Below are 19,893 nucleotides of genomic sequence, written 5' to 3' on the forward strand. Positions count from 1 at the left end.
CAGGTCATGATCCTGGAGTCCCAGGATCGAGCCCCGCATCAGACTCCCTGCTCAGCGGGGAGTCTGCTTCTCCCTCTGACCCTCCCCCCTCTCGTGTTCTCTCTCTCATTCTCAAATGGATAAATAAAATCTTAAAAAAAAAGAAGTGGTATATATACACAATGGAATATTATGCAGCTATCAAAAGGAATGAGATCTTGCCATTTGCAATGATGTGGATGGAACTGGAGCGTGTTATGCTGAGTGAAATAAGTCAATCAGAGAAAGACATATATCATATGACCTCACTAATATGAGAAATTCTTAATCTCAGGAAACAAACTGAGGGTTGCTGGAGTGGTGGGGGGGTGGGAGGGATGGGGTGTCTGGGTGATAGACATTGGGGAGGGTATGTGCTCTGGTGAGTGCTGTGAATTGTGCAAGACTGTTGAATCACAGATCTGTACCTCTGAAACAAATAATACAATATATGTTAAGAAAAAAAAAGAAGAAGAAGATAATAGGAGGGGAAGAATGAAGGGGAAGAATTCAGAGGGGGAGACGAACCATGAAAGACGATGAACTCTGAAAAACTGAGTGTTCTAGAGAGGAGGGGGGTCGGGGGATGGGTTAGCCTGGTGATGGGTATTAAAGAGGGCACGTTCTTCGTGGAGCACTGGGTTTTATGCACAAACAAGGAATCATGGAACACTACATCAAAAACTAATGATGGAATGAATGGTGATTAACATAACAATGAAAAAATTAAAAAAAATAGTTACACTGACCACTAAACGTAAGCACGTTATTGTCCTTTTAATGTAGATAACATAATCTTTTGTGGAAAACACCAAAAGACATAATATTGCCATTTTTGCTACTTTCCAGTTCCAAATAAAATATCTCAGAAAAAAAAAAATAACAGGTAGCCATAATAATTTCTTCAATAAACTATTTGTGATGTATAAATATGCGTGTGAGTGTGTAAGTGTGGCTTTAGTATTAAACAAATAGTTGGTTGAGTTATCTGACAGATAATTGAATCCTGTATTCATTTATATCAGTTTTCTGCGTAGAATATTGAACTTTATTTCTATATTATTATAACTTCATTTCTTTAAGATAAATTAAGCTCATACATATTACAGATATGTAAAAATTATGAGATAATACTTACCTTCCTCCTTTCTGTGTTTTCCTAATTATTATTTTTTTAAATGCTGCAAGGAAAACACCTCAGGAATGGTAGTATGAGAGATCCATGGATTCCTACCTCACAAAATAACCATAACTGGTTAAAAAAAAATCATTTTAAAAAAAAGAATGTTTTCGAATGGTCGTAAAGGCATACAGCAAATGGAGATACACTTATTCTAGGAGATCAGGAGATCTACATATCAGTAAAAACAGAGACAGTCTGTGGCATTTGAGCCAAGACCTCTTCCCTCTTTACTGAACTCATCAAGATGGAAGCTTTACACTGGATATATGCAGCAAAGAAATGGCCCTGCCTCCCTCCCCAACTAGAAGTCTAGAGCTAGTTTCTTTGTGGGAGAGAAAGGTTGCCATCATTTCTCCTTTAGTAGAGAGGCTCTTTTTCAGACAAGCATGGGTGGGAAATCTGAGTTCCCTTCTTTTCCCAGTCCCCACTTGTAGGGTGCAAGAATGCTGGGCTCAATTGCATTCATCCGTACTCACTCATCAGGTGAAAACCCCACCTTAGAAGACACAAGGCAAGATGATCAAGGCAACAACCCCCAACCAATAAACCTCTTATAGAACAGGAGTGTCACTCTGAGAGAAATAGGCTGCTATTCTCACCACCAGGACCAGTGCAGTAGCATAGAAATTCTGCTCAAGGAGAGAGGCAAGCCACAAGGAAAAAAGATCTCCACAGCAGTCTCTAAGGTGACTAACATTCTTTAAAACAGAATATGAGTAGGTTCAAGCCTAAGGGGGGCTGCTGAAACAGTGAAAATTTTAGTGATGAACAATTGAGATGGGCTGGTAACTTGATGATAACAACACATGAAATTATAGACAAGCGAGACACTTAACAGAAAATAGGGAAAGAAATAGTGAAAAGGAGCCCTCCTAGGATTGAAGAAAGCCTCAAAGAATGCATCAAAATTACTCTTGCAAAATGAGCCAAATTTAATTGTACCTGACTATGGAACACTGATTGCTCTAGGATGTTATCAAACAATAGAACAATTAGCTAACAATTGGTGGAAAATAACACATGGATGTGGTATCAAAAAAGCAGTTAGACTGAGCTGAACAGAAATCAGGGAGAGAGGCAAAGAGAGCCCTGTTTAAACCACTGGTATGCTTGAGATGGGAGTGCCAGGGGGAATGTGTGCATGCCCAAGAATAAGTCCTTTGAGTTGCAATAACAAAGGCTGAGCTTTCTTCTGCAGAGAAAAGGGACTTACTGAAATATTATGGCCAAATTACTAAACACATTAAGCAAAAAAGAAAGAACAAGAAACTCTAGAGTGGGGGATCAGTATTCAGAGTTACTACTATATATCATCCAAAATGACCAGCTTTCTTTCCAACTCATTCTACAGAGTCAATATTATCCTAATACCATAATTAGACAATGAGAGAAAATGATATAACAGTACCTCTTATGATTATGGATACAAAAAATTCTCAACAAAATACAAGCACACCTAATCCAGGAGTATATAAAGTGAACTATACAATATGACCAAGTGGGATTTATCCTATGAATCTTAAATCTGTTCAATATCTGAAAATCAATTTATGTAATGTACCATAGCAATAGAATAAAAAACTAAAATACATGCTAATTTGAATAGACGCAGAAAAAGTACTTGACATAATCCAAAAACTTTTGTGATAGAAACGCTCAACAACTAGAAGGGGGAACTTCCTAAATCTGATTGATAAAGGGTATCTGTGAAAAACGCACAGCTAATATCATGCTTAATTTGAAAGACTGAATGATTTCCTCCTAAGATTGGGAACAAGAAACAATGTTTTTTTAATACTTCTTTTCAATAGTATACAGAGAGTTGGGGTGGTTGTGGATTGACTAACAATAGGTAAGGGATTTCTTTTTGGAATTGTAGAAATGTTCTAAATTGATCATGGTGATGGTTGCACGCCTCTGTGAATATACTTAAAAACACACTGAATTGTACACTTGAAATGGGTGAACTGGATTGTATTACAGTCTAGGAATTATATCTCAATAAAGGTGCTTTTAAAAAGTAATACATATAGAGCCAAGATCTGTTATAATGTGGAAAAAATAAATGCTGGTAAGCATTCTTCAATTCAGCTAGTTAAATCATTTGACCATTAGGTTAACCCTCCTAGTAGAGGGGTTATAGATTCCACACAGACAATGAAGGTCCTCTCACAGAATTAATTTAAGACTGACGGTGTTGGAAAACCAAAATCAAAGAAACAATGCCAGTGGTTGCCTGACACAAAAATAGAACATGTGTTTGTTTTCAAATCCTACATGGTGGCCATGTCCAAATGCAGTAAGTGTTTAGTAATATAATGTAGAGTTAATTAATCTATAGAATAAGTCTGAACACCCCCTTAGCAACCCTGTGATTTAAAGAAGTACCTCTTTTTTGGTTAACATTCTTCTAAATAAGAAATAATTACATAGTAAATTATGGATAATAATAGCTAATAATGTGAGGGAAGACCCAAACGCCAAAACACATTTTATTAGAGTTCTGCCTGGGGATATGCGAGGTGACCCTGAAGAAACAGTTGAGGTGTAGAAGTTTCAAATGGCATTTCTCAGATCATCTTCAATAGAAGGGCATTTCCTGGTTAAGTAGTTAAAGAAATGTTGAGTAATTCAAGGTCACATGGGTTTCTCTGTTTTGTGATACTACTTTGAAATTCGCTAAAATGCTCAAAAAATTTTTTTCACAGAACACCCTTACATTATTTGAGTGAAAAAATATCACACGCTTTACGAAAGGAGGAAAACATGAATAGACCCTGAACTCTCACAAAAACAATGAGAAAAACATTGATTATCCATTTAAAATAATGCATACACACACACACACACACACACACACACACACACACATCCCTCCTTAAATACATTTCCACAGATGTTTAAAGTTTTCCATTAATTATTCTCTATATGGTGTTTCATAATTTACTTTTTCTGCTAACATTACAAAATAGGTATATCTTCATGTAATTGTTTTTTTTTTTCATTTGGGGTTGTTTTTGTTTTTTTCTGTAATATATTTTATTTCATTAGTCTATTCTCAATGGGGTTTGGAATGTTTTATATTTTCTCTACTTGGAATTGTTAATTAAAGAATATGGATGATAACTTTTTGACTTTTAATGGTAGATTGCTCCCCAGAAGTACACCCTTTTCCACTCCTGAGGAATGAATACCTTTTACCTATAACTTTGTGGAAATTGTGCTGCCACTTATTTTAACCTATCTTATTTATAAATATTTAAAGCAATCTCATCATTTTTTATTTTCTTTATTTACTGGTGAGCTAAAGAGCATTTCCTATTTGTTGGTCACTTGCATTCCTACTTTAAAAACATTTCCTCCTTTCCCAAATCATTCTTTGGGAAAAGTTTTTTCAGGAACTTCGCATCCAAAAGGAAGACTCAGAGGACATGCAGACACTCATTAAAGTGTGCGAAATGGACTGAGGTCATCTCATGCCACACTTTCTCAAAGAGAATGTAAATCAAAACCCCAAATTCTCCTTCAATTTACTCAGAACCAGAATGCACGTAAAAACATTGTATTCTGAGTCCTGTGTTGTGATTGTTGTTGTTGTTTTCAGTGTACTCCAACTTCCTTAATTCTACATTCATGTTCTACTTAATGTTCAGACATAAAACATTTCATAATCAATTTACACAATGAAGGCTATTGTGAGGAATAGAAAAGGAAAAGAAAAAAAAATGGCATTCAAATCTCCTAATCCTTTAACAAACCTTCTAATCCACTAGGCTCTCTCCTGTAATGAATGCTCACAGTGTGAGCAGGATTTGCTATGCTGCTGACTGGATCCTTGCTCCTTGCTTTCAGTCTAACACTGTCAGCTGCTTAGTTTTGTGGTTATCCCAATGTCATCTTTACATACTAACCAGTCTCTTCTAGAAAGAAGAAAAACAGAAAAAAAATACCAGCTCTAATTAAAAATGTTTGTTTTTAGACACAAGCCATAATTTCTGCACTGGGAGAAATAAAGTTTGCTTTGTGCTTTGTTAATTATAGAGGCAAACAGGTGCAGTTTGATTTTAGAAGATAAATTGGGATCTTTTTTTTTTTTTTCAAAAAAAGTCTGAGGGTTATTTCCTCTATCCAACATGTACTAGGTATTAAGACTAGCAATTTTTTTTTTAAGATTTTGTTTATTTGACAGAGAGAGAGACACAGCGAGAGAGGGAACACAAGCAGGGAGAGCGGGAGAGGGAGAAGCAGGCTTCCCGCGGAGCAGGGAGCCCAATGTGGGGCTGGATCCCAGGACCCTCGGATCATGACCTGAGCCGAAGGCAGAAGTTTAACGACTGAGCCACCCAGGCACCCCCAAGACTAGCAATTTTAATGTCAATCTAAATATATCTTTTTCTTTCCAAGTTTGAATCCTATTTAACAAAGTGTAAATTTAAAGATTTTACTAATTTTAAAGCAACACTATATTTTAGAAATAAGAGTAGATAGAACATTAGAACAATCAACCAATGATTTTTCATTATCTAAAATAAATAATATAGCTATACTATAAACACAATCAGGATTGCTACAACGAGAAACAGATGTTTTAAGGAGGAGAGTGGGAAAAGAAAAGGGAGAAAAATGCCCTGAGAACATACTTGTTAGGCTTGTAACATAAATGTAGGTTTTTCCTCCCATTTGAAAATGGAAGCCTAAGTGCAGAAAGGGCATTGGGATGACCCATGAAAACCTGATTATGTACAACCATTATTTCACTTACAAAAAAGGGCAATTTCAAGTAGTTCAGAAAGCAAAACAATTTTGTCTAACGTCCAAGTATTTGATAACAATTGAGTCGTCTCTGTTTAGTGAAATACTCTCTTCATTTGGCTTCCTACAAACATATTCTGCAGTTTTGTTTGTTTCCAATTTCACTGGTACTTGTTCTCATATTTTTACTGGATGTTTTTCATCTTCTCGACTTTTACACAGTAGAGTACAAAAATGCTCACCACTCAGAATATTCATGTAAGCTTCTCACTCTCTGCTAAATCCTACTCCATGACTTAAAATACCACCCAAAAATTTCATTGTTTCATTTTGTACTTCCAATGTCAATCTCTCTTCTAAATGCCAACTCAACATCTCCACTTGGGTGTTTATGGGTACCTAAACAGAGTATGTACCAAATATTATCCTTCTCCAGTCTTTACTCATTTAGGGGAACAACAGCTCCATTTGTCCAAATATTCAGAGCAAAGTTCTAAAAGTTATCCTTGATTTTCCTTTGCCACCTATTCTATATCCAATCAAAAGATGTGTTCTAACTGTGATTATATATATATATATATATATATATATATATATATATATATATATATATCTGAATAAGCTCTAGCCTGGACTAATACCAAAGCTACCTTTCCAATCTCTCACTTCCGTTTCCTGCTCTCCCCTTATTCCACAGACTATTCTCTACAGAGCTGACAAAGAAACTCCATCAAAAAGTAAATAGTTTCTTATCACTCTCAGAATCAAACCCAAAATTCTTAACAAGGTTCTGCGCAACAGAATGACTGTTAATCCTTGACTACCCCTCTACCTTGGGTATTTTCTCTACCCATCTTCTCAGTGCACTGATCTCCATGCTGATCCTTGACCACAGGGAGCAAGCTCCTGCCTTAAGGATTTTCTACTTGCTGTATTACCTTTATCTGATAACACTGTTTCCTGCCCACCACATCACAGATGTGCACTCGACTTGTCCTTTACTGCATTCAGATCTCTCTTATTTGTCACCACATCCAACAGGTCTTCCCCAACTATCCTATAAACAATGGCATTCTATCAGTCTCTTACTTTCCTATCCTTCATATAATCTCCACATGATATCTTACGTACTTTTCCTATTTTCTCCCCCTGGTCCCCTCTCTCTCTCACCTAATCCAATAGAATGGAAGCTCTTTAAGATTTTAGGTATTTCATTCACTCCCTTACCTCAGCACCAAGCAAAAACCCGGGAAGTGATTGGCATATGGTACTTGTTAAATAAATTAATAAATGAGATTTATTACTGAAGTCTAAAATAGAGATTATTCTGATTTTATTCAACTCAGGGCACTGACGATAGAGAAGTGATTAGATAAAAACATCTAGGTAGTAATTTCAATATAGACTTCAAAAAGGTTTGAACATTTTTTTTTTTTTATGGCTAGAATGGAGAAGAACTACCAGGCTAAAACTCCAAATATTTTGATTTTTCTCTGAGATTGAATTCACTTTTTTGAAAGACATTCCCTTTGTTTGAACAACTTTCTTCAGTGACCTTTTGATTCTTGGTTAAGACATAAATGTAGTGACATGATCTAAATGCCCATAATTCAAACTAAGAAATTAAATGATCTTCTTTTTAATGGAAATTGGCAGATCTATGTGTATAAGATTATATTTTCTTTAGAGATTTCATTTCCTAAACAAATATTTAGACTGTGCCGAGTACTTAAACTGTGACGCCCCCACAGCTGAGTATATCAATAGGAAAGGCAACTTCTTCCTCTTCACTATTAGAAATTATTACTGGTTTCATGCCTGTGTTAATGAAGACCTTAAAGTCTTAGCAGCCCTTCCACACTCTGGCTTATGCCCCCGGAGATAGAATCTCGAGGTAGATGGACATAGTATCAAAAATTGTACCTTCTGTTGGGGTGCCTGGGTGGCTCAGTTGTTAAGTGTCTGCTTTCAGCTCAGGTCATGATCCCGCGATCCTGGGATCGAACCCCACATGGGGCTCCCCGCTCTGCGGGAAGTCAGCTTTCCCCTCTCCCACTCCCCCCTGCCTGCGTTCCCTCTCTCGCTGTGTCTCTCTCTGTCAAATAAGTAAAATCTTTAAAAAGAAAAAAATTGTACCTTCTGTGTAAATGTCTAAATGAATATATTCTCTCTCATCTCTATCCCAAAACTGCAGTAGGGTCAAGTAAACAGGGTTAACCTCTTCAGAGAATTAGGTCCTTTAGAATTGTGCAAAGGGAAAGTATGTAATTTTTGTGCTCAGCTATATGTGGTTTGTTGAAGATTATTTTTATGTTAAAAATTTCCTCTTTTGGGCGCTTGGGTGGCTCAGTTGGTTAAGCGACTGCCTTCGGCTCAGGTCATGATCCTGGAGTCCTGGGATCGAGTCCCACATCGAGCTCCCTGCTCGGTGGGGAGTCCGCTTCTCCCTCTGACCCTCTTCCCTCTCGTGCTCTCTCTCTCTCATTCTCTCTTTCTCTCTCAAATAAATAAATAAAATCTTTAAAAAAAAAGTCCTTTTTTGATCTCAATTTAATATGAAGTTTAAAATGTTTTATTATATACCAACATATTTATTCTATTTAGCATTTTATTAATCATTTAATTTTTTGACAATATAAGAAAAATAAGTTTATTACATCTCTAAATAGGTAACTGAAGTCTTTTCTTACCAATTATATAATTACATATATAAAGACATACCTATTTTTCCCACTTAATAAAGGTTATATAGTTACTTAAATCATTTTATTTTAGTTTAGTTTAGTTTACTTAAATCATTTTAAACTAACATATTTGACTAATGTAATACATCAGTTTGTATTGTATCAATTTGACCTGGAAAATACTCATTCTAAAAAGTTATAGACTTTTATTATGTGTTATACCATCTAACAGAAAAAAAAACCTTGCATTTATTACCTGATATTTGAAATGACTGCATTTTTTGCCTTTAAATTGGGGGAAAATCATAAATAATTCTGTTTGAAAATAACCGTGAATACATTTACAGTTAGAATTTGTGGTAAAATACCTCTTAAAACCTCACCAAATTCATTTCTTTAGGAGGAAGAAATCATCATTCAAAGGAAACTTAAAAAGCAGATTCCATGCACTGATTAAAATAGGATTGTTTTAAATATGAAAGACGTTTTATATGAATTGTGAACCCAAAAGCTTAAAGATACCATACATAAAAGTTAAATGGCTAACAATAAGCTAAACAGTATCATTTTAAAAAAGGACAACTTGAGCTCTCACTTGGCAGTGTTGAATTTATGATGCAGTTTTCACATACCGAAATGTTGCTCGTGCAGTACTGTTGGTTGAACGACAGTTTATATGGATTTTGCATGTTATATACAGTGAGACACAGTAATTTTACCTAAATTACAGTGCAGTTTAGTTAATCATTGTGAATACTGACTCAGTGTCTGCCTTTAATTATAAATGACATGTTGAAAGCATAAGGAAGCAAGTGCTACATATATGCAATATAATAGTAATGTGATGCTGATGCTGTTAACCAAAGGGCAGAATAAATAAGCAAAATGGCAAAAGGGGTCTTAATTGAAAATGAAAATTTAAGTTTGTTTTTAAAATATTGTTTATCTTTATTTATTTTGTGGTAATATAGTAAGTTTTTTTAGAAAATTTTCATAACTTGATAAATTATAGCTTTGTTAGAAAAGTTGCTCTTAAAACGTGTAAATAGATGACAAATGGTGTAAATATTTTGTAAGGCTTCAAAATGTTTATACGTGGAAACATGCCTACATACAAAGCATAAATTGGTTGCTGTTTTGCTTCTTTTCCCCTCTTATTTTTGTATTGTGGTCATTTCCTATGCAAATAATGGAGCAAACAGCAGTATAGTTGTAGAATTTTTTGAGAGAGTGAGATGTTTATATATTAACGACAATATTTTGGGAAAAAAAAAGTGCCTAAAAGAAAAAAAAATGAACTGGCATACTTTTATAACAGCTTTTGTATCTTATTTATAATGATATGAATTTTTGGAAATTCTGGCTGTTATTTTATAAGACTTTAAATACAGTGGATTTGACTGTTTAATTCTATAACTGAAATGAGAAATTGGAAATGATCTTTACCATATTTTTAGCTTATCATCAATGATATTTGAAGTCTTAGAGATAACTTTATATACAATGTAAGGAATTCATTCAGATTAATGTCTCTTACTGATCTATGAATAGCATCTTGGGGCAATTTGACAGAATTATTATCATTTTTATGTTCCCCATTAAACTGTTTTATCTCAAAATTAGTATTTACTATATTCTGATTGCTAGATTGTGGTACACTAAGCTATAAGGTATACAATATGTATCTACAAATACAAACATGTTAAAGCATTAACACCACAGCAGCTACACTCTATCAAGTACATATTTGAGGTGAGGTCTGTATCACTATATATATGCTTATTTTATTTCCATTAACACAAATGTTTACTTCATATTTAAATTAGGTACTAAATTTTTGCTTTAAAAAGAAAGAATAATTTAGTGAAGACTGAAATTCCTATGGAAGCCACTAGAAATCCAATGTTTGTATTTTGAAAATATCGATATACCAACAATCCTTGTACAAACTTTCATTAATACTGGCATAAACAAACAAACAAAACTCTGAAACTTTAAGTGGGTTAATGCTGAGCTGCTTATGTTGAGTCAGGAAGAAGGCAACCAAGTCCCACCTGAGAGATGTTTTCTCACTCCCATTGGACAACTTCTGAGCTTTTCCTTGCAATGCAAGGTCTCCTGGAATTATATTTTGAGGACCATGACCTCATGGACTAGGGTGTAAGACATACTGTATCAAAAAAAAAAAAACGTGAAAAACATAAAAACCACCATGCCATGTAGACAAGCTTTTCTTTGGAATAAAGCTACTTAACTTGGACGAAAATTTTCACTCTTCTTTTAGCATAGATTATACAAAAGATAAAAAAATAGTGAGGGAATTTTAAAATAGTTTGCAAAGGGATAGTCTAAAAGAACTTAATCAGGTATAATTGTACTGGTGATCCAGGGGTCAAAGTAATTGAATTTGTAAAAAGACACAAAGGATATCTGGTGAATTAAATTATAACTAGAGAGTGATAACATCTTATACATGATATGGATGCAAATATAAATGGAAAAAAAGACTTTTAAGATGTCTTTTTCTTTCATTTCTCTCTGGAATAACTTGCCTAGCTTCTACTTCCTTGCCTTAAGGATTATGTGGGTGTCTGGGATTAGTTCCCAGAAATGTTAATATTGCTTTATTTTCATCCTCTCACTGATGTGAAAACACAGCTGGGAAATTAAATGCAAATGCAAACATTTTCCTTAACAAATTTTTTTTCTACTCCTATAAAAATTTCCTGTATCTATTTATTTTAATGATTAATCCTATTCAACATTTGTCATTAATTTTTAATTAATTCACAACATGAAATTGATTCAAAATGATTAGTTGGGTCATCTAAGTCTTTTTTATAATATGGCTTTCCAGATGATTCTTGCCTATAAAATTATTGAATTTCAAATAATTTTCTCTCCTACACTACAGATGAATCTCATTTGATGTTCAGTTCACATTTCATATATCTCCTTTTAGTTCACTTTAGGTGATTTTCCCTACCAGTGTTTCCAGTACCTTTAAACATTCTGATGTATGTAAATTGCAATGATGTATTTCCTTATAATGGTACTGCTGATCTATCCATATGCAGAACTAACCCTGTGGCACTTAACTAGCTCCTTCCTCCATCTAGACAATTTCCATTTTAATCATTCTCACAGCTTTTATTCACTTCAATATATTGAATTATATTCTTGGCCAAACTATTTTTTAAATGGTATATCTCATAAGCCATGATTGATTAGCTTTTCCAGCTAAATATACCAAATGTCACTAGGAGAAAATCATGGAGGCATGTTAATCCTGTTGGGTCACTAGAATGCCACTAAGGTTTCTGGGTCCTGAACAGCTATTGTTAAAACTGTCTTTATTAAAAATACTTAGTAGGAGCTATAGGTGACTTTTTATAAGTGTCAGCCTTACATGTATAGAAAGCCAGCTATATTGCTTTCTAGAGAATACATAATTTTATAAGAATAGAAATCTGCAAGGCCAAGTCACCAAGGGGCCAGCCAGAGAGTACATTTCTGAAATAAGAAGGCATCTTTATAATTTATGTGCACATATAAGATGGCGCCCTGAGAGGGGGAATCTAAAACAGACTTTGCACTGAGTGCAGAGCCTGAGGCGGGGCTCAATCTCATGACCCTGAGATCATGATCTGAGCCAAAACTAAAAGTCGGAGACTTAACCAACTGAGGCACTAGGGCGCCCCTGTACATTTTATGATGTCTTTTGACATTTTACATTCACACATATGTGTATGTGTGAATGTTTTGTTTATTATGGATGACTTTTCATTAACTTATCCCATTTATTTTGTCTGGAATATAATAAATTTGCTTGATCTATACACATTGGTATTTCTTCAGTCAAAAAAGAAAGTATTTTTTTTTTCCTATTAAAAATTGCTTTATTTAGGGGCACCTGGGTGGCTCAGTTGGTTAAGTGACTGCCTTCGGCTCAGGTCATGATCCTGGAGTCCTGGGATCGAGTCCCATATCGGGCTCCCTGCTCGGCAGGGGGTCTGCTTCTCCCTCTGACCCTCTTCCCTCTCGTGCTCTCTGTCTCTCATTCTTTCTCTCTCTCTCAAATAAATAAATAAAATAAAATCTTAAAAAAAATGCATTATTTATTGACAACACTACATTGTTCTGGCATCTACTCAGGAACATGAATAATATTTAGGGGTGGCCTGCTGGCTGTCCTCCTTATCTATTATCTCTTTTCATTTGCATTTTATTTTATTTTTTCTAAATAGGAAAATTTTCTCAAGTTTTTTCTTAACATCGTTTAATTTTTTCATTATCTGCTCTTACTGCCGTGAGTAGTTTTTAATTCTGCTAATGCTATTTTGCTTTCTTTGTGTTTTTTTTTCTAAGAGCTTATCATTGGATCTCATTAAGTTTTACTCTTATTTCACTTTTCTATCCTTTCAAAAAGGCTATTCTTCTTATGGCCTTCAGTTCTCTTTCATGAATTTAATATTATTTTGAATTTCCACTGAGCATCCAAAGAGTAACTTATTTTTTTCTGTAAAATTATTTTCAAATTATTTTCTTCTTTCAGATTATTTTCAGATTATTTTCATCTTGGTTATATTTTCCTTCTGATTAAGTATCATTTTCAAAATCCTGAGTTGGTTAGTTTTGTTGTTGATTTTCCTTTCAATATACCCTTCATAACTCAGGTATCTGTCTAGGTATTAGTCCTGTGCAGTGGGCACTGGGTTGTGTTTAAATTTCTACTTTAAGAGAAATAGTTGTGTATATTGATGTTCACATATCTAAACCTAAAGCTCAGTTTGCCAGGGATTATTCTAGCTCTTTAAAGCTGTCCCATTTTTGAGGATTTGATGCACATTTAATATCTGCCTTCCGAAATTCCCATTTGTTTCTTTTAAATGATCATTTCATGAATGAATACAGAAAGATGAGTAGAGAGCAAAGGGAACACAAGTCTTACTATTTAGGATGCCCAAAGCACCTCAGTGGTGCGGTCAGTGAAGTGTCCAACTCTTGGTTTTGGCTCAGATTCTGATCTCAGGGTTGTGAGACCGAGCCCAGCATCAGGCTCCACGTTGGGCATGGAGCCTGCTTAAGATTCTCTCTCTTCTTCTTCCTCTCCCTCTGCTCCTTCCCCACCCCAAAAAGACATTGTATGATGTATAGATGGCTGTGATGCAAGCTTTTATATCTATTTGCATGTTTTACTTCTAATATGAAAGCAATAAAAAGATAATTGCACATATACAGTTACCCAGAAAAGATACTAACCAGGGCTCGATTCCAGGACCCTGGGATCATGACGTGAGCTGAAGGCAGAAGCTCAACGACTGAGCCACCCAGGGACCCCATACAATTATTACTTTTATTTTTCTATTTTTATTTTTTTTAAGATTTTATTTATTTATTTGACAGAGAGAGACACAGGGAGAGCAGGAACACAAGCAGGGGGAGTGGGAGAGGGAGAAGCAGGTTCCCCGCCGAGCAGGGAGCCCGATGCGGGGCTCGATCCCAGGACCCTGGGATCATGCCCTGAGCCGAAGGCAGACGCTCAACGACTGAGCCACCCAGGCGCCCCCCAATTATTACTTTTAAAAAATCATTAAAAAGAAGGAAAATTCAAATTTTCAGGTATCATAAGAGCTTGACTATATTTGAACCCTATAAAAATTAAACAAATAGCTAAATCTAAATCTAGAATTAAAAATAGTTACTATATAAAAAAGTTACTTGAAAGGTTAAATGGAATATATAAGTGACATATGTGAACATATCACATAATACATAATATATAAACATATTTTTACAAAAATATGCCATTTTCATAAGATTTAGTGACAGCAAGTGTTTTTTTGGTAATGTATCAGTGCATTTGTGAAAAGACAAACTTAATAACATTAAAAAGTCAATACTTCAATCCTTGGAGTCCTCTGGATATTCAAGGAGAAAGAGGAATGATGATAGGAGTTACTGAGCGTACTGGGGAGTGTTCTAAACACTTTATATATATGTAAATATATATAAATTCATTTAATTCCCATTACATACCTATGAGATAAGTAGTATTATAATCCCTGTTTCATAGCTAGGAAAGAGGGGCACAAATTGGTTAAGTAATTTGCCTGAGGTGAAAAAGCTAGCTAGTGAACAGCAGAGTCAGGATGTAAACACAGGCTATCTGGTTCCACATGCACTAAGCTATTCTACTTCTCAAATGGATTCAAACTAAAAAGACTATTTAATGACATGGAAAATGTTGATGTGATAATAATTGAAAAAAAATGAATGCAACTCTGCTAAACAATCTGACCCTAATCCTGGAAAAAAAAATAACTAAATAAATATGATGCACATGAAAATAAGCTGGAAGAAAACATTAATAGCGATTTTAACTCTATAGGTATTACCTACAATTATTTTTAATAGCATATTTAATAAAGACTAAAAGGTCTAGTCATTCATTTCATTATCATAAATGTTAAAATACATTATTTGAACATAAACAGGTAATTAACTTGCTATAGATAAACAGTTCATCTGGGAGCTGATATCCTCAAAATTTTACGTATTAAGGAAGTTATTATCAATCAAGAAATCCTACACTACCAAGAGTTAATCAATGCTCTGGCAAGAAATCAACACACCGGTAAAAAAAAAAAAAATTCATGTAATTATTGTGTATCTGGATGAAGAAAAGCATTAAAGGGCAATGAAAGTATGATTGGTTTTTGCATTGTATATACAAGTTTTAGCTTAAAATTTCAGGAAAAGTGAGCTATTTTGAGGAGATAATCTGATTGTCAGAGGTAGTGCCTGCCGCTCATGATGTTGCTGTAGGAGGTAAATATAATACTTCTGTATTTAATCAAAGGTGAAGGTTGCAGTGGCTGAAGATTCACCAGGTGAGGGATCCTGCTGTTGCCTGACCTTATAAAGAGTTTTTGACAACAGACTTCTTTATTTACATCATAAGACTCTATATTTTGAAATAACAGTTGCATTTAGTTATTCTTTGTATCAGTATAGTTTGAAATGATTTGAATTGCTGTTAGTCCTTCCCAAGTAGGGCACCAAAATTAGAGAGAGAGAGAGAGATTATGTGTCAACATACCTACTCCTAATTTAGATTCAACCAGGATCAGAAACAGTTCTAGCCACAGGTGGCCCACATGTGATTCTGCTTCGGTAGTTTCAGAAGGGAGGTAAATTATTGAATACAGCAAGCCTGGCCAATTTGCCGAATATCTATTTACCTCAGTCATTTTACTGAATGACTAACCTGCCAGATTTCTGAAGAGTTTTCAGTTTTCATTCGTTCCCGGACAGCTTTTTTCTCTGCCCCTGACCCTGGGTCTTTACATGAAAATAGATACAAGTTTTTTTTCTAATCTGATATATTGTCCACTGTGGGTTGAAAACATACACCTTTAGTACGTATGCCCTTTCCACTGCCCACCTCAGCATTAGCCTCTGCTCGTTTTAAAATAGCAGCACAGAAGTAGCACAAATAAAAATTTTAAATATAAGAGAAGGCTTTCTGAAAAAGGTAACTTCTTAGTTTTGCAAAACTTGAATGAGACACAGGAGACGAAAATGTGTTCAAGGAAGAGAGTAGCTTTTTGAAAACCATGGTTGAAAACAAAGCATGGCAAGTTCCAAATGTGTTGAGTCAAAATCTGTGAAGATGAAAAGTGTTACAAGTAGGAAAAAAGAGCAAAGCAAATAAAACGATGCTCAAGAGTTTACAGAGAGGAGAGCATAAGCCTCAGCTTGATTCCCAAAGTCATTGAGAGCCATTGAGGGATTTATAGCAAGATAGTAACAGCTTTGAAATTTAGAAATATTACCCTGTTGGCAGCTTAAAGATCAGAGCTTGAAAATAATTAGGATACTTTGCAATAATCCAGGCAATAAATGCCAAAGGATTAACCAATTAGTAAAAATGTAGATAGAAAGGGGGCATTTTTGAGAGATATTTTAGTGAAGTAAAATTTTACTGTTGGTAACTGATTGTGGAGGCCAAGGAAACAATACATTCCGGGCTGTGCAAAGATCTGGGCCTGGAAAACTCTGCTTACTGCATAGAAGAAATAAGGGAGGAACAGTGGCTTGGAAGTGATGATGAGAATGTTGGTTTATTTTGGATTTAAGATGCCATTCAAGGGAATGTGTATAGCAATTTATCAAACTCTCTGTGTGTGTGCATATATGGATTTGAGCTTAGAAGGGAGGGACGGATAAAGATGGGGGTATATATAATTGAAGTCATATATCACACAGGACAAATGAATCAGTCACAGAAAAAGTAATAGGCATTGGGAGAAAAAGGAAGAGAAAGGAAGGTACTTGATGGAGCCAGGGAAGAGGTCACATAAGTCTTTGTTCTTGATTCCCTTCTGTTTCAAAGATTTGAATGGGAATGTTGTATGTAATGCCCAATATGGTTGACACGGCACTTGTAACTGTCCAACTGTCCAATAATATATGTACACACACACACACACACAAACACTGTGTCAATTATTATTGATACATCACAGTGATATTCTCTGTCTCTCTCCCTCTCTTTTTCCCCTCCCAAGTTAATAATTATATAGAGAGAAGATTTGGCCAGAACTCCCAGGTACTGAAAACTTGCCCCCACTAGAAAAGTCTTTTCATTTGCTCTCTGATTGCAGGTATCTTTGTTGGCATTCTATGATTTAGCTGCGCTACTGCTTAGATTTCCACCACTACCTAGCCCATATCAATCTCTATAGTGTGCCACCCAGGAATGAGAAAGGGCACACAGTTGTAACAATGCCTAGGGAGGTATTAAAAACAAACAAACAAACAAAAACAAACAGCAAAAACTAGTAGACCAGTAGTCAGAGTTACCAGGCACTGCTCTGCCTACACGAACATATAGATGACTGATTGCGGAGGAGAATGGGTAAATTGGCATAGGAAGTAAGAAGAGAGCTAAGAAAGCAAGCGGCATGTTAGACACTCTCAATTGAAAGTCAAGGTTATTCAGAGTTATTCAGAGGTTATAATCTCTGAAGGATTTGAATGCCACCATGATATGCTGTCACAAAAGAGTCCAAGAGAGAAAGTCGCCACAAGTGGATGTGTGTTCTGCCCTGATGATATACATTCAACAAAGCCTGGAGATTTAGGGAAAAAATAAAATCTGCTTCTGCTACCATGGTTATCTAACTGGAAGCTCCTCTGGATATTGGCACACTACCTTTGGGGGGAAAATCTAGATGAACTAATAAGCTTTATCAAGCACTAACTTTGGAGTCTTAAGCACAAAACATCACTGCAGCAGATGGGCCAGGCATGATTAGCTACAAAGAAGATACCTGTCTGTATCTATAGCTCAAGCTGGTGGAGGGGGACCTACTGCTCACACAGTAGATGCATGGAATACATCTCAGGATTTGGATTAGGATGCTATGCCATGCTGGAGTAGGCAAAATAATTACCCTCCAAAGATGCTATGCCTTTATCCCCAGAACCTGGTGAATATATTATGTGGCAAAGGGGACTTTTCAGTGGTAATTCATGTGCTGCCCATAAAACAAGGAACTTATCCTGGATCCAGGAGGGTCCAACATATTCACATAATTCCTTAAAAGCAGAGAACATCCTTCATCTGGAGTCGGAGATATGCAGCAGAAAGGGATGTCAGAAAGGGATTCAACTTCCCGTTGCTGGAGGCAAGGCTACATGGAAAATATGAAAATGAGTGTGGGTAGATCTAGGAGCAAAAACTGACCCCAGACTGACAGTCGGGAAGGAAATGGAGACCTCAGTCCTACAACTGCAAAAAATGAATGAAGCCAACACACTGAGTGAGCTGGGAAGGAGATCATCCCCAAGGCCTCCAGAAGGGACCACAGCCTTGATTGCAACCTTGTGACTGACACAGGGGAACCAACCGAACAACACTGTACCAAGACTTTTGACCTAGAGAACTGTGAGACAATAAATGGGTTGTTTTAAGCTGTTAAATTTAATGCGTTATAGCAGCAGTAGAAAACTAGTATGTATATACTAACTTGGGATATTCCTAAGAATTTAGATAACACTAATAAAATTATGATGTCAAGATAATAGGAAATTCTTAAGCACTCACGAAAGATAATCTGAGATATATTCTTTTTCACCTTGAGTATTTCACTGACTTGACCAAAACAATGAATACTGAATACAATTTCAGATGACAAAGACAACTTTAAACCACCTTATAGACATGATTTGGTAATATACACCAGGTAAGCTATTTCCTATGAAAACTGTACAATAAAACACAAATTTTAAGTGTAACTGAGATGAGAAAAATGATGAAGACTTGGAGAACTACTACAGAAGTGGGAAGTATATGGAAAAAAGTGGGTAGTATATGATACTACTGATAACAGTAGATGTCCTTTCAGATTTCCTAATAACACTTTAATAGAGATTATTTTAGAAGTCTTCCCTGACATGATGAGATTATGCTGCTACCTTCAGTTAACATGACTGCAGCTTCAACCCATTCATAGTGTCCTTGGGCCCCTGCCCCATCACCAATCTGAGAATGGCCTCTAAAGTCCCAGAAGTTTGCCACAAAAGCACAGCGAACCTACCATCACGACACAATTCAACGTAGTAGATGCCTGGCTCTACATCTCACTTCTCAGTTCCAAGAACTGCATACATCTTCCACAGATGTCTTCTTCTTGTTTACTTTAAATAAGATGGAGCCCCTACTGCCTCCCTCCAAGTTGAGATACCCTCTCAGGGAGTGTGGCCAGAATACCAAAGCATTTTCATAAAATTCAGGCTTAAGAAAGTTTTAGCGCCTACTCGAGCACCTCCTCTGCTTTTACAACCCCGAAATAACTCCCGTAAAGTGAATGTTTTACTGTCCTCTACCCATCAGTTTCCTGTAAGTAAAAGTTTAGAAGTGTGCAGGGCCAAAAGGTGTATAGGCAGTTGAGAATACTTTATGATGCTGAGCATGTCAGATTTGAAGCTTCATGGGTTTTAAGCACACACTACTGAATAACTCTGCCCTCATACCTGATCTTCCTAGCCCAGCGGTCTTAAAAAGGATGGCAATTACCACTTCATCATGTTCAGTGATATATGATTTGTTTCCTTTTATTTTTTCCTGTGATTTAAAGATTTGAAAGGAAGAACAAAAATAGATATTTTAAGCAAAGGCAATTCTGATTTATGAAAATCAGTTACAAAACCTATGGAAGAAACAAATTCCTTCACAACTGAAATGAA

At 35.7% G+C, this 19,893-nt stretch overlaps 1 protein-coding gene across 2 annotated transcripts in view; it reads right to left on the bottom strand.

Moving 5' to 3' along the window:
• The window catches only part of FSTL5 (follistatin like 5), a 747,693-nt gene that overhangs the window by 314,988 nt on the left and 412,812 nt on the right, over window positions 1-19,893 (bottom strand). The window lies entirely within an intron of this gene.

This window comes from Callorhinus ursinus, unplaced genomic scaffold (assembly GCF_003265705.2).
Source record: "Callorhinus ursinus isolate GAN/ISIS: 27379988/994484 unplaced genomic scaffold, GSC_fseal_2.0 scaffold4, whole genome shotgun sequence".
NCBI lineage: Eukaryota > Metazoa > Chordata > Mammalia > Carnivora > Otariidae > Callorhinus > Callorhinus ursinus.